General features: G+C 33.1%; 2 pseudogenes; one reads left to right on the top strand and one right to left on the bottom strand.

Annotated features, from left to right (window-relative positions):
* Nucleotides 1-704: 704 nt before the first annotated feature.
* LOC109675423 (large ribosomal subunit protein uL30 pseudogene) lies at nucleotides 705-1,248 on the bottom strand (annotated as a pseudogene).
* Nucleotides 1,249-11,853: 10,605 nt separating this feature from the next.
* LOC141413198 (small nucleolar RNA SNORA31) lies at nucleotides 11,854-11,951 on the top strand (annotated as a pseudogene).
* The last annotated feature ends 2,283 nt before the right edge of the window (nucleotides 11,952-14,234 follow it).

The following is a 14,234-nucleotide window of genomic DNA, read 5'->3' as shown; positions in this document are numbered from 1 at the left end:
CTTCTCCCCCTTCTCCCTCCTTCTACTGGTACTATTACCCCCACAGGACATGATCTGCCCTCCTGTTCTCTGATTTTGCAAAAGAAAATAAAATGACATTTTGATTTGTTTACAATAGATACATAAGGAGTTTCCATGTAACATTTCCATGTATAGATGTACTATAACTAGAATTGATTCATTTCCTCTATTTTTCTTCTTTCTACCTTCTTTCCCATCTTACAGTGATTTTCTCTGGCTGAGAAATTCTACATTCATTCTTGTATAGAGACTACATCAACCATATTCACCTTCTTAACTTCCTTCTTTTACCCTCCCTCTCTTGTTTGTGACCTTCTCTTGGCATGACTTGTTATTTGTAATATTGCTGTATTTTTCTTGGGTCTGTATTCCACATATGAGAAAAAACATGTGGACATTGGTCTTCTGAGCTTGGCTAATTTACTTAGGATGATGTTCTGCATTTCTATCAATTTACCTGCAAATGACAAAATTTCACTTTGAATTCATTCAACAGTAGTGGGGCATCTTGGTTTTTTCCTTAGCTTAGCTATTGTGAATAATGTTACAGTAAACATGGGTGTGTGTTTATTGTCACCTGACTTACATTCCTGTGGGTATATCCCTAGGAGTGGAATTTCTGGATCATATGGCAAATATATTTTTATCTCATAAATCAGATTCTCCATGTAGATGATGCCAAATTAACAAGAGATTGAGTGACAAAAAGGGTTACCTTTCAAAGCAATTTGCTTCTTGTTGATTTTACCCTAACCATGTTTATGAATTAGTTCCTTTACTGATTTCAGATTTGGGTACCCCTATGCAATATATGGTCCCTCAATCCTCTGCTTGTGAATTGAAACCAATGTTGGACTTAACAAAGGTGCCATTGAAGATCTGGTGAAGGTGAAGATGCTATAACACCTTAATGACCTTTGAACTCACACCATTTTTACACCATTTCCTGAGGACAAATGCCAATTTGGGTTCTGCATGTACATAGAAATTGATGCTTTTCTTGCCATCCTAGCCATTTGAGTCTCAATTCTATACATACGCTTATATTACTTGTGGCAGTTCTTAGATTTTTCATAGATGATCTTCCTCCTTGTCTTTCAAGCACCTTCTGGGCAAACTTCTTTCTCAGAAACATTACCATCAGGTCTGTGAAATTTCTTCACTTTTTTTTTCAAGGGTTTTTGGCACAGTAAGAACCTTCTTTTTCTTCTCTTTGGCACTCTCCATGGCTAGAAAAGAATTTAGTTATTTATTTGTATATACTTAAATTAATTCAGGATTTTGTGCATGTGCTCTTTTTGTTGATCATTTCTATAATCATGTTTTTGAATTCTTTGTCTGGGCTTTCTTCTTCTTTGTTGTTTTCATTGTTTTACACTGTGGGGTTGTTTATATTTGAAGGTATCATATGGTCTTGTTGTTCAAACTCATTATTTGGAAGTTTAATCACCCTTAGCTGATTTGTTTTCAGTATTCAGGCAACATTTTGTAATGGAAAGGTTGCTGTGCAGGTTCTCACCACTGGACTAGGGGATTGCTTAGGAGTCAACAATTTACTTGTGTGATAAGAGCAATAAGGTCTGTTCTACCATATTACTCGGACAAAGGAATAGTTTCTGGAATGTCTTGTATTGCTTTGAATGTGGGTTAAGGGTGAGGCCTGTCAAGGATCAGTTCTCCACTTCTGTGTTACCTCTACATTAGAAGTTTCCTTTCTTTGTGTACTAGAAGATACTGCTTGTCTTACAGAGCTTTTTAGTCTATTGGCCAGGACCAGGAAATTTTCTACTTCTTACACAGGTCCTCTTTTCTGCCATGAGGCACAGCACATGTGTAACCCTCAGGGTGTCCCCTAAATGCATCTTAGTGGGTGGAAAGTCATAAACAGAGCAATGAATTCTGCACCAGTGGCAGAGAACAGAATGATTCCTGTGCTTTTCCTGCAAGTCTCAGTTCTTTTAGACTCTACCTAGAAATTTTTCACTCTGTGGAACAGAGTTGTGTGTTGGATACTGTATGATCCTTAGATTCTATTCTCCGACCCATCTCTACATCATGTCAAGACACCAGAGCCAGTAGATAGCTCCTGAATGCTGAGCACTTTGCAGCCATGGACATGGTGATATTTCTGAGTGATACTCAGGCAATGGGACTTTCTCTCACATAGAAGGCAGAACACAAATCACAGTGTCCTTTTAATGCCCAAGGTCCCCAATGATTAAATCTTCCCAGAAAGTCCACATTTGAACCTCTCCCTTTCCATAATTCTCTTTCTCTCATGGCTGTATACTATCCTTACACCATGTCAGGTTGTGTGCAGACACACAGCCATGGTTCTTCCTTGGTTTTCAACTCCCAAAAGTAGCTCACTATAAAACTGGGCTTGGCATCAAATGCCTGTGTGTGGCGAAAATTCCTGGAATCATTGCACTTCACCTTCCACAGGTTTTGTGCTCTGCTTCTAATCAATGGGGCCTGCTCTAGCCAGAAAGGGCAGCAGGGCTGAATTTTGATTGAAAAAAGAGAAAGGAAGAAAGAAAGATATTTTTGATAGGCAGAATTATTTAAAGTATGATGAAAAGGAATGACCAGTTGGAGCAGGTTGCTCTGGAGAGATCATTCCCAGCCACAGGAATAATATTTTTCATAAGTCTAGTACTGTGAATGTTCATGACAAATTGAAACCAAAATAAGATAAATGTTGAGAAACTATGGGAGTCATGCAAAAAATGAAATCTGATGAAGGTGAAATAGAAAACATACAAGGTTTTAGGTATTTTAAAAGAATTTTTGAATATATAAATAAATTTATGAAGTGGAATTAATGAATTTTAACGTGATTTTATGGATTATAGTATGTCAAACAATTCAGAGGGAGGTAGGAATCTATCTACCTATATATCTATATCTCTATCTGTATCTCTATCTGTGCCTTTAACCATATCTCTATATCTGAATCTGTATGTTGCAATAATCCTGAGGAAAAAAAAATGATAATTGAGTAAGGTGTTGACCTGGGAAATAGATCACACTGATACAATTCAAATATTGAAGAAGTGAAAATCACAAGAATTATTTAGAATTAGTGATCTAGATGAGGAATGAATATCAAGACTTTTGAATGTCTATTTTAACAGTCTAATTAAGAAAAGCAATTTACAAAATAATATTTTAAATGAATGAATAAGGTATTCTAATAAACATAAAAGTCATACTTGCCAAGATTTTGAACATTAAAGTTATTTTTTATTTTACCTAGTAAGGGAAACTGCAAGAATTTATAATTGAGCATAGACAATGATACAGGTAATACTAAAATTAATTGCTTAATAATGACCCAAACAATGTATGTACATGTGAATAAATGAATAATAATTTAAAAAGTGGCTTTTTTCACAGCCAGGGGTATAAGCAATTTGAGTTATTATCAATAACATTTTCTTGTAATTATATAGGTAAAAATAATGTAAAATACTTAGAGAATTGTCAATAGCTCTAAGACAATGAAACGTAATATGTTTCCACAGAATTCACACGAATGTGCAAGAAAGGGTACAAGAAGTGTGAATTATGAGCAAAGTATATTATATGAATTTATGAAAGTATTACAATGAAATCAATTACTTTGTAAAATTAATATATTTTAGTAAAATAATATACCAGGTAATATCCAATTTTTTTATGGAAAACATCCAGAAACATTATGGTGCATTTCTAAATCTTTCCCACTGTTTAAGAGTAGTCATTTGTGAAGTGTGGAGACCTATCAAAATTTCTATATTCAAGTGGTGATTTGAAGACCTTGAGAAATTAGACTAAAGATACTAAGTAATGATTTGGATATATGAGTTTGAAAATCATATAAAACTAATTTTACACACAAGCAATAATTTAGTTAATCACCAGGGGACAAAAATAGATTAAAGTGAGAGTAACTCTTCACCTGAGCTTTATAAAACACAAATACTTAATCAAATTATAGTAACCAGCAACAAAAGCAAGAGGTGAGCTTGGGATAATATCACTGATATTTAATACCAAAAGACAAGGGAAATTAATGATCTCTAATTAACATTATTGATCTATATCTTGATGTGAACTATGCTTAGGACCAAATACTATCATCTTCATTATGTGGTTAGAGTATGGGAAATTCAAAACAAAAATGTGTATATCAAATCTAAGTTCATATAATGTAAAATATGGTATTTTGTTGGCAAAAGGATTTTTCCAATGAGAATACTCAGAGAGAATTCTGAGTATGAGAAATGAAATAACTCCTGTTACTTTTGTGTCTTAACTTCCTGAAGGACCTAAAAGCATATATTAACTCCAACACAGTGGTTGTGGGAGACTTTAATACCCCATTACCATCAATAGATAGGTCATCCAAACAAAAAATAAAGAAATCCAAGGTCTAAAATATAAAATAGATCAAATGGAACTACTTGATGTCTACAGAACATTTCATTTCATCCAACTTCTACAAAATATATATTCTTCTCAGCAGCCCATGGAACCTTCTCCAAAATAGATCATATCCTAGGGCACAGAGCAAGCCTCAGCAAATATAAGAAAATAGAAATTATATCATGCATACAATCTGATCACAATGCAATAAAACTAGAACTCAACAACAAAAGTAATGACAAAAAACATGCAAACAGCTAGAAACTAAATAACTCATTACTTAATGAAAAATGGGTCACTGATGATATAAAAGAGGAAATTGAAAAGTACCTGGAAGTCAATGAAAATGAAAACACAAAGTACCAGAACCTATGGGACACAGCAAAGGCAGTCATGAGAGGAAAGTTTATAGCCATGAGTGCATATATTAAAAAGACTGAAAGATCCCAAATCAATCACCTAATGATATATCCCAAACTCCTAGAAAAACAAGAACAAGCAAATCCCAAAACAAATAGGAGAGAAATAATAAAAATAAAAGCTGAAATCGATGAACTAGAAACCAAAAAAAACTATACAAAGAATTAATGAAACAAAAAGTTGGTTCTTTCAAAAAATAAACAAGATTGATAGACCCCCTGGCAAACCTGACAAAAATGAGGAGAGAAAAAACCCACATTACTAGAATCAGGAATGCAAAAGGGGAGATAACAACAAACACCATGAAAGTCCAGGAAATCATCAGAGACTACTTCGAGAACCTATATTCAAATAAATTTGAAAATCTTAAAGAAATGGATAGATTTCTAGATACCTATGATCATCCAAAACTGAATCAAGAGGAAATTAATCACCCGAATAGATCTATAACACAAATTGAAATTGAAGCAGCAATCAAGAGTCTGCCCAAAAAGAAAAGTCCAGGACCTGATGGATTCTCTGCTGAATTCTATCAGATCTTTAAAGAAGAACTGACACCAACCCTCCTTAAACTGTTCCATGAAATAGAAAGGGAAGGAAAACTGCCTAACACATTCTATGAAGCCAGTATTACATTTATCCCCAAACCAGGCAAAGACACCTCCAAAGAGGAGAACTATAGGCCAATCTCCTTAATGAACATTGATGCAAAAATCCTCAACAAAATAATGGCAAACCAAATTCAACGACACATGAAAAAGATTATTCACGATGACCAAGTAGACTTCATCGCAGGAATACAGGGGTGGTTCAACATACAAAAATCAATAAATGTAATAAAGCACATTAACAGAAGCAAAGACAAAAACCACTTGATCATCTCAATAGATGCAGAAAAAGCCTTTGATAAGATTCAACACCATTTCATGATAAAAGCTCTAAGAAAACTAGGAATAGAAGGAAAGTACCTCAACATTATAAAAGTTATATGTGAAAAACCTACAGCCAGCATTATACTTAATGGAGAAAAACTGAAATCATTCCCTCTAAAATGAGGAATGAGACAAGGATGCCTACTATCTCCACTCCTATTCAATCTAGTACTGGAAGACAAGAAGAAGGAATAAAAGGAATACAAATAGGTAAAGAAACGGTCAAAATATCCCTATTCACACATGATACTATACCTTAAAGACCTAAAAAACTCTGCTCAGAAGCTTCTAGACATCATCAATAGCTACAGCAAGGTAGCAGGATATAAAATCAACATAGAAAAATCATTAGCATTTCTATGCACTAATAATGAACAAACTGAAAAAGAATGTATGAAAACAATTTCATTTACAATAGCTTCAAAAAAATCAAATACCTAGGTGTAAACCTAACAAAAGATGTGAATGACCTCTACAAGAAAAACTACAAACTTCTGAAGAAAGAGATTGATGAAGACTACAGAAAGTGGAGAGATCTCCCACGCTCATGGATTGGTAGACTCAACATAGCAAAATGTCTATACTCCCAAAAATAATCTACATGTTTAATGCAATTCCCATCAAAATTCCAATGACATTCATAAAAGACATTGAAAAATCTACCGTTAAATTTATATGGAAACACAAGAGGCCACGAATAGCTTAGGCAATACTCAGTCAAAAGAACAATGCTGGAGGTATCACGATACCTGACTTCAAACAATATTACAAAGCAATAAAAATAAAAACAGCATGGTATTGGCACAAAAATAGACATGAAGACCAGTGGAACAGAATTAGAGGACCCAGATATGAAGCCACACAACTATAACCAACTTGTCTTTGACAAAAGTGCTAAAAATATATGATGGAGAAATTGCAGCAACTTCAACAAAAACTGCTGGGAAAACTGGTTAGCAGTTTGCAAAAACTGAAACTAGATCCATGTATATCACCCTATACCAATATTAACTCAAAATGGATCAAGGATCTTAATATCAGAACACAAACTCTAAAGCTGATTCAGGAAAGAGTAAGAAATACTCTGGTGTTAGTAGGTATAGGTAAGAACTTTCTCAATGGAACCCCAGCAGCATAGCAACTAAGGCATAGCAGAGAAAAATGGGACTTCATAAAACTAAAAAGCTTCTGTTCATCAAAAGAAATGGTCTCTAAACTGAAGAGAACATCCACAGAGTGGGACAAAATATTTGCCAGCTACTCATCAGACAAAGTACTGATAACCAGGATATATAGGGAACTTAAAAAACTAAATTCTCTCAAAACTAATGAACCAATAAAGAAATGGGCAAGTGAACTAAACAGAACTTTCTCAAAAGAAGAAATTCAAATGACCAAAAAACACATGAAAAAACGCTCACCATCTCTAGCAATAAAGGAAATGCAAATTAAAAGCACACTAAGATTCCACCTCACCCCTGTTAGAATAGCCATCATTAGCAACACCACCAACAAAAGGTGTGGAAAGGATGTGGGAAAAAGGAACCCTCTTACACTGTGGTGGGAATGTAAACTAGTACAACCACTCTGGAAAAAAAATTGGAGGCTACTTAAAAAGCTAGACATTGATCTACCATTTGATCCAGCAATACCACTCTTGGGGATATACCCAAAAGACTGTGACACAGGTTACTCCAGAGGCACCTGCACACCCAAGTTTATTGTGGCACTATTCACAATAGCCAAGTTATGGAAACAGCCAAAATGCCCCATTACTGACGGATGGATCAAGAAAATGTGGTATCTATACACAGTGGAATTTTATGCAGCCATGAAGAAGAACAAAATGTTATCATTCACTGGTAAATGGATGGAATTGGAGAACATCATTCTGAGTGAGGTTAGCCTGGCCCAAAATACCAAAAATCGTATGTTCTCCCTCATATGTGGACATTAGATCAAGGGCAAACACAACAAGGGGATTGGACTTTGAGCACATGATAAAAGTGAGAGCACACAAGGGAGGGGTGAGGATAGGTAAGACACCTAAAAAAATAGCTAGCATTTGTTGCCCTTAACGCAAAGAAACTAAAGCAGATACCTTAAAAGCAACTGAGGCCAATAGGAAAACGGGACCAGGAACTAGAGAAAAAGTTAGATCAAGAAGAATTAACCTAGACAGTAACACTCACGCACAGGAAATTAATGTGAGTCAACTCCCTGTATAGTGATCCTTATCTCAACCAGCAAAAACACTTGTTCTTTCCTATTATTGCTTATACTCTCTCTTCAACAAAATTAGAGATAAGAGCAAAATAGTTTCTGCCTGGTATTGAGGGGGTGGGGGTAGAGAGAGGGGGTGGAGGAGGTGGTAAGGGAGGGGGTGGGGCAGGGGGGAGAAATGACCTGAGCATTGTATGCACATATGAATAATAAAACAATAAAAATTTTTAAAAATGCTAGTGTTCTGCATTTAAAATGTTATCTCTGTTAGTTCAAAAAAAAAAAGACACTGAATACTCTAAGGGTCAAAATATTTACTGTTTCTCAGTACTAAATTGAGGAAGCATTCATGTACCATCTGTTTGTATTTGCCATCAATATTTTGTGGACTATTTAGTGTATTAAGGAAATACTAATTGATTCCACTGCTCTGAGCAAAAAAACATTTCCTTATATTGTGTAGATGGCTAGAAATAATGCCTGGAGAAAGAGTTTGCATAACATTTTCAAAATAATTTATGAAAATATAAGAGGGTAATCATCCTAATATAGATTTATATCCTAATGAGTGGTTATCTCGGTCTATTTTAAATAAAAAGTAAGAAACATTACCGAATATTTGATTTAATAAAAAGAGTCATAATGATTCACCAGAAATTATCTTTTAATTTTATTTAAATTTTCTGGATATAGAAACACTGATGTTTCTTTGGTTGATGAAACCTTATTTGTTTAGAAATGATCAACAGCACCCCCACAGGGGCACAGAAGAGCTTTTATCAGTAACAGCCTTTAGGCCACAGTTTGCAATCAGTGAATATTTATATTAGTAGCAATTTCACCAGACAGTAATTATCTTATCACAGAGGAAAAGGTTAAAAAGAACCTTCTCCATTGGACACCTACTGTGTGGATAATTAAGTAGCTCCATGGCTTCTTTCATTATTGCATTCAATAGCAGTTAAATACTAGGGAATCTAGCTATAATCAGACATGATTTGATGAGACAGAGAGATAGACAGAAACAAATAGTTTTTGTCTCTAGTTTTAGTTGCTAAATTCTTTAATTTGATAGACAATGGTTAACATTTTTGTAATATCCTCCAGTCACCCACTGTTGTCCAATGAGTAAAGCTATTAAACAGGAGCATTTAATTGCAACTTATTACATACTAGAAAATATATTAAGATTACTAAAGCAACTTTATTCTTTGTGATACTATGTTGAAAGTTATATGTATAATTCTTAAAGGCAATTTATTTCTGACATGTTTACATGATACTTAGATTATTATTATTTCCTCTTTGAGATTATTAAAACAAAATATATTTTTACAAAATATTAATATAGGTTATTAATGTAAAATTTATATAATATTTTTCAAATAAATTATAAAATAAAATTTACTTAAAGTATTGATATCAAGCATTAATAAAATATTAGTTTATAATATGTGAATTTAGGAGAAATAAAAATAATGCATTTGATCAGCCTACAATTAATTTAGTAAAATTGAAAAAATAATAGCATTTTTATATTGTATTGTCAAATAATGGCCTTGAAGATTTAACTTCTGGCAAAAAAACTATTACTTTAGCTCACATAAATCCATCCCTTCTCTTTTCCTTAAACTCTCAATATACAGATCATTTTTCTATAGCCTGAGAACATAAGGTAGGCACAGTTAGTGCCTGCTTGCATGCTTAGCTATTAATTCAGCAAAACATAGAACATCCACTATCCCCTTGGAAGTCTTCTAATCACAAACATGCATTACAGAAACATTTTAATTTTTTTCACTTAAAGAAATTAAGGAACCATATCAATGGTTAGAAAAGACATCTTCATCATACTTTGCAAATGCAATAATGGTAGTCAAATACCTATTAATTTACAAGCTATATCATTACATTTTATAAAGCAGAAGATTCACAGACTAACCTATAAGGATTCTGATCATATTCACAAAATGACATCTTATATTATAAATATATTTAAACCTTCAGAATTTTTTACTTTTGCATTTTTATTAGTATATATATATTGTTGTACAGTGTTCTTTCATTGTGACATTTCTATATATGCTTACATTGTATAGATTCAGTCCCTCCATCATTCTCCCACTCCTGTCCTTCCTTATTAAAACAATTTTAGTAGTTTCATTTTTCTATTTGCCTACAGATATGTAGAGTATAGAGAGCATATTCATCCTCATTACCCTATCCCACTCATCCTCCTCCTTCCCACTAGCAGCCACCCCTGAAATGACCCATGTACATTTCTGTCCTTCATCACTTTTTTAGTGTATTAATTATTAAAAGTGGTATTTCACACATGAATATGTTTTACTTTAATAAGATTAATCTCCTGTATTTCTCTGTCTTTCCCTTTCCTCATTCCCCATACTTTTAACACCTTTCAGTGTACTTCATTATTCCATCTTCAGTACAGATGCAATGTAGCTATTGTTCACTTGTTATCATTCTATTTTCTTCTTTCACATCCCTCCAGCTCCCACAGTCCTCCTGTTACATACATGTTCTCTCTATCTATACAAACATATGATCATTTGTGTATGCATGTATATATTTGTCTTTTAGAAGACTTCCAGAATTTTGTCATTCAGTGTGATTCATGTTACTGTGAACAGTACGGATACAAATTTCTGCTTACATGTTTCTAATCTCAGGTAGAAAAGACTGATAAGAAAAAAAAAAAAAAACAAAGTAGGCAGGAGCAAGATAATTTGAGAGTAAGCAACTAGTATCATAAGAAAAGACCTAGGAACAAAGAGAATTAGTGGAGGTTTAATAGGGAGTTATTTTGTAGCCAAATGGGGAACTAGGTAAAATATTGATAACTTAAGTAGGATAAGGACAAAGAAATGACAAGTGAATGAGTTGTGAAGTTTTCTGCTGACATTAGTGAAAATTTCAGAAAAAAGTCAAGAATTTGATTTCCAATTCTGACTGAGATACAGACCCAGAGTTAAGTTTCTTATAAAGATGTTTTGATGAAATGAAAAATTGAGAAATGCATTGTTCCTGGAAAACAAAAGCTTTGTTGTTAAAGTTGAAAGATATGAAAAGTATTAGTACAAATACTGAGTGACTAACTATGGCTCAACTTTTTTTTTTAATTTGTAATGGTGCAAAATATTCACATTTAGTCGAATCAATATTTGAAATTTTGAATTTTGTCCTTTGCCCAAGTTAGCTGGCAAAAATGGAGTAAGTGATGAAGATGTTTTATTTGGGGAACTCAGTGAAGATAAAAAATTTATTCTAGTGAAATACTAGAATAAATAAAACAGAATTTTAAATATGGTAATGGTAGACCCAGAGAGTTGATAGTGAGCACTTGATTGTTAAACAGGTTCTGATGAAATGTGAGGAAATAGCAAACCTAAGACAATGGAATCTTAACTATTTCTTTAAAATTTTTTTTATTTCCTAACAATGATTATGAGAATCAGATTGGAGTAATTATCTTGAATAATTGGAAAATATCCAAAATAATGACAAATAATCTTTAGAAGAAACTATCTTTCCCATATAATTAATGCCATTGGCCTTAATTCTGATCTCATAGCTAGAATATAAGAATTTTTTTGCAAGAAATAATGGAAAATCAGAGAATAGAGTGCCTTTCTAAAAATAATGGTAATGACAGATGATGAGAAATCAATACATTTAAAATTAATATTATTAAAATGTCCATAATACTCAGAGCAATCAATAAACACAATGCAATTCCTGCCCAATTCCAGTGTTAACAGAAATGGAAAATGCATTCAGGAAATTTACATAGACCAAGTAAAACTCTGAATAGACAAACCAATTCTGATCACATCCGCTGATAGACCTTGAAAAATTTGCTGCTGTTCTTCTGGTTTGTACTAGAATGTGCTTTCTGTCTTTCTTTGGGAATTGTGGAATATATTACTAGAACAAAAAAATTTTTAAGCAATCCTGAGCAAAAAGCAACACAGCTAGACATTTCAGTACTTGACTTCAAAATCAAACACAAAGCTTTTTTCATTAAAACAGCATCAAAGTGATGTAACAATAGACAGAAAATCAATGCACCAGAACAAATATACATGAAAAAAATCCACAAATTTTTGGGCAATTGACTTACAATAAATATGGCAAGAACATACAGTGAGGAAAGGATACTATCTCCAAAAAAGGTGTTGGAAAATACGATATCCTTATGCAGAAGAATAAAATTGTATTGGCCTTCATCTCACACTATATACAAAAGTTGACTCAAATGGATTAAAGATTTAAATATCAGATCTGAAACTTTAAAACTGTTAGAAGAAAACTTAGAGGAAAAGTTTTAGAACATTGGTCTGGACAATAAATTTTTGGATATGGACACAAAAGCAAAGGCAACAAAAGCAAAAACAGACAAAAGGGATGAGATGAAACTAAAAGGTTTCTTCACTAAAAAGGAAAGAAGCAATTAAGTAAACAGGAATCCTACAGGATGAGGGAAAATATTTATAAACCAGATATGTGATAAAGGAGTTAATTTCCAAAATATGTAAGGAACTGATACAGCTTGATAGCAATAAAAAGCAAACATTCTGATTGAAATAAAGGCATACAGATGAACAACAGGCATATGAAAATTGCTCTATGTCATTCTTCATTAAGGAAATGCAAATTTTAAAAAATGAAGTTTCACTATTGATAGGAATGTAAATGAGTAGCAATGTAAAACAAATACAGCCATTATGGAAAACAAAAGTTCTTCAAAAAGTGAAAAATAGATAAATGAAACCTGTTGAAACTATTGCAGAAATGGGGACAAGGAGACAAACGAGAATGATGGAGGAAGTGAACTCAATTATGATATATTTTAGGACTTTTTGTAAATACCACAATGTACCACCAGAGCAACAATAATAAAAAGAAAGCAAATAACTAAAATAAAACTAGCATTATATCTAAGAATCCTATTTCTGAATATATATTGAAAAGAAACAAAATGCTGAAGAGGTATCTGTATGTCCATGTTCACAGCAGTACTATTTATGATAGACAAAATACAGAAATAAACTGCCAAATGAAAGGTAAATAATAAAGAGTGGTGCATATATATATAGATATATATGTGTGTGTGTGTGTACTTTTATACAATGATATATACAATATACATAAATAAGTATTTGGACAATATTGCCTTTTAAAAGAAGGAAATTCTGAACTGTACTACAATAGTACAATATATGTATGTATGGATGGAAATGTCACAACAAAATCCCTCAAATAACTATCATCAGATACTAATAAAATATTTAAAAACAGGAAATTCTAGCATTTGTATTGGTATGGATAAATTTGGAATACATATGTTAAATGGATAAGCCAGTCACAGAAAGACAAATACCACATGATTTCACTTATAAATAGAATCTGTACAATTTACCTCATAGAACTTAACAGTAGACTGGTTATAAGAAGCTGAGAACACAAGAGGGTAAGGAAGATGGGGGAAAGGTGACCAAGGGGTGCTAAGTTACAGCAAGAAGTCCTTTGCTATTGTGCTGTAAGATGATTGTAGACTACAGTACTATCCTCTGAATTTCCAAAGTTACAGAAAAGGATTTTGAAAATATTCACCATAATGAAATGATAAATGTTAGATCTACCATAAGATCCAGCCAATAGTACTCCTGGGGATGTACCTGAAGGAATGTGACTCTGGTTAAAACAAAGGCAACTGCATAGCCAGGTTTATGACAACATTATTTGTAATAGCAATGCAATGGAAATAGCCAAGATTCCTCAGTACTACCCAATGGATTAAGAAAATGTGGTATTTATATACAACAAAATTTTACTCAGACCCAAAGAAGAATGAAATTTTGTCATTCACAGGTATGTGGATAGAACTGGAGAATATCATCTTAAATGAAGTTAGCCAGGCTCAGATGGCCAAAAGCTACATGCTGTCTCTCATATGTGGAATAGAGACATAAAACAAGTGCAACAATACAAGGAAACACTGGTGACATTAGGGGGAGGACACATAAGTGAATGGTAGGGTAAAAGAGGGAAACTAAGAACTTGAATATATTTGATATACTGTCTATACAAGAATGAATATAAAATTCTTAAACCGGCTGCAACCACCACAAGAAAGTGACTAAGGTAGAATGAAGAAAATTAAAAGAGAGAAACAAATTGTGGTTATAATACATACATAAATGAAAA

Source organism: Castor canadensis, chromosome 10, assembly GCF_047511655.1.
Source record: "Castor canadensis chromosome 10, mCasCan1.hap1v2, whole genome shotgun sequence".
In the NCBI taxonomy this organism is placed as follows: domain Eukaryota; kingdom Metazoa; phylum Chordata; class Mammalia; order Rodentia; family Castoridae; genus Castor; species Castor canadensis.
This window is presented reverse-complemented; position numbering and strand designations above follow the sequence as displayed.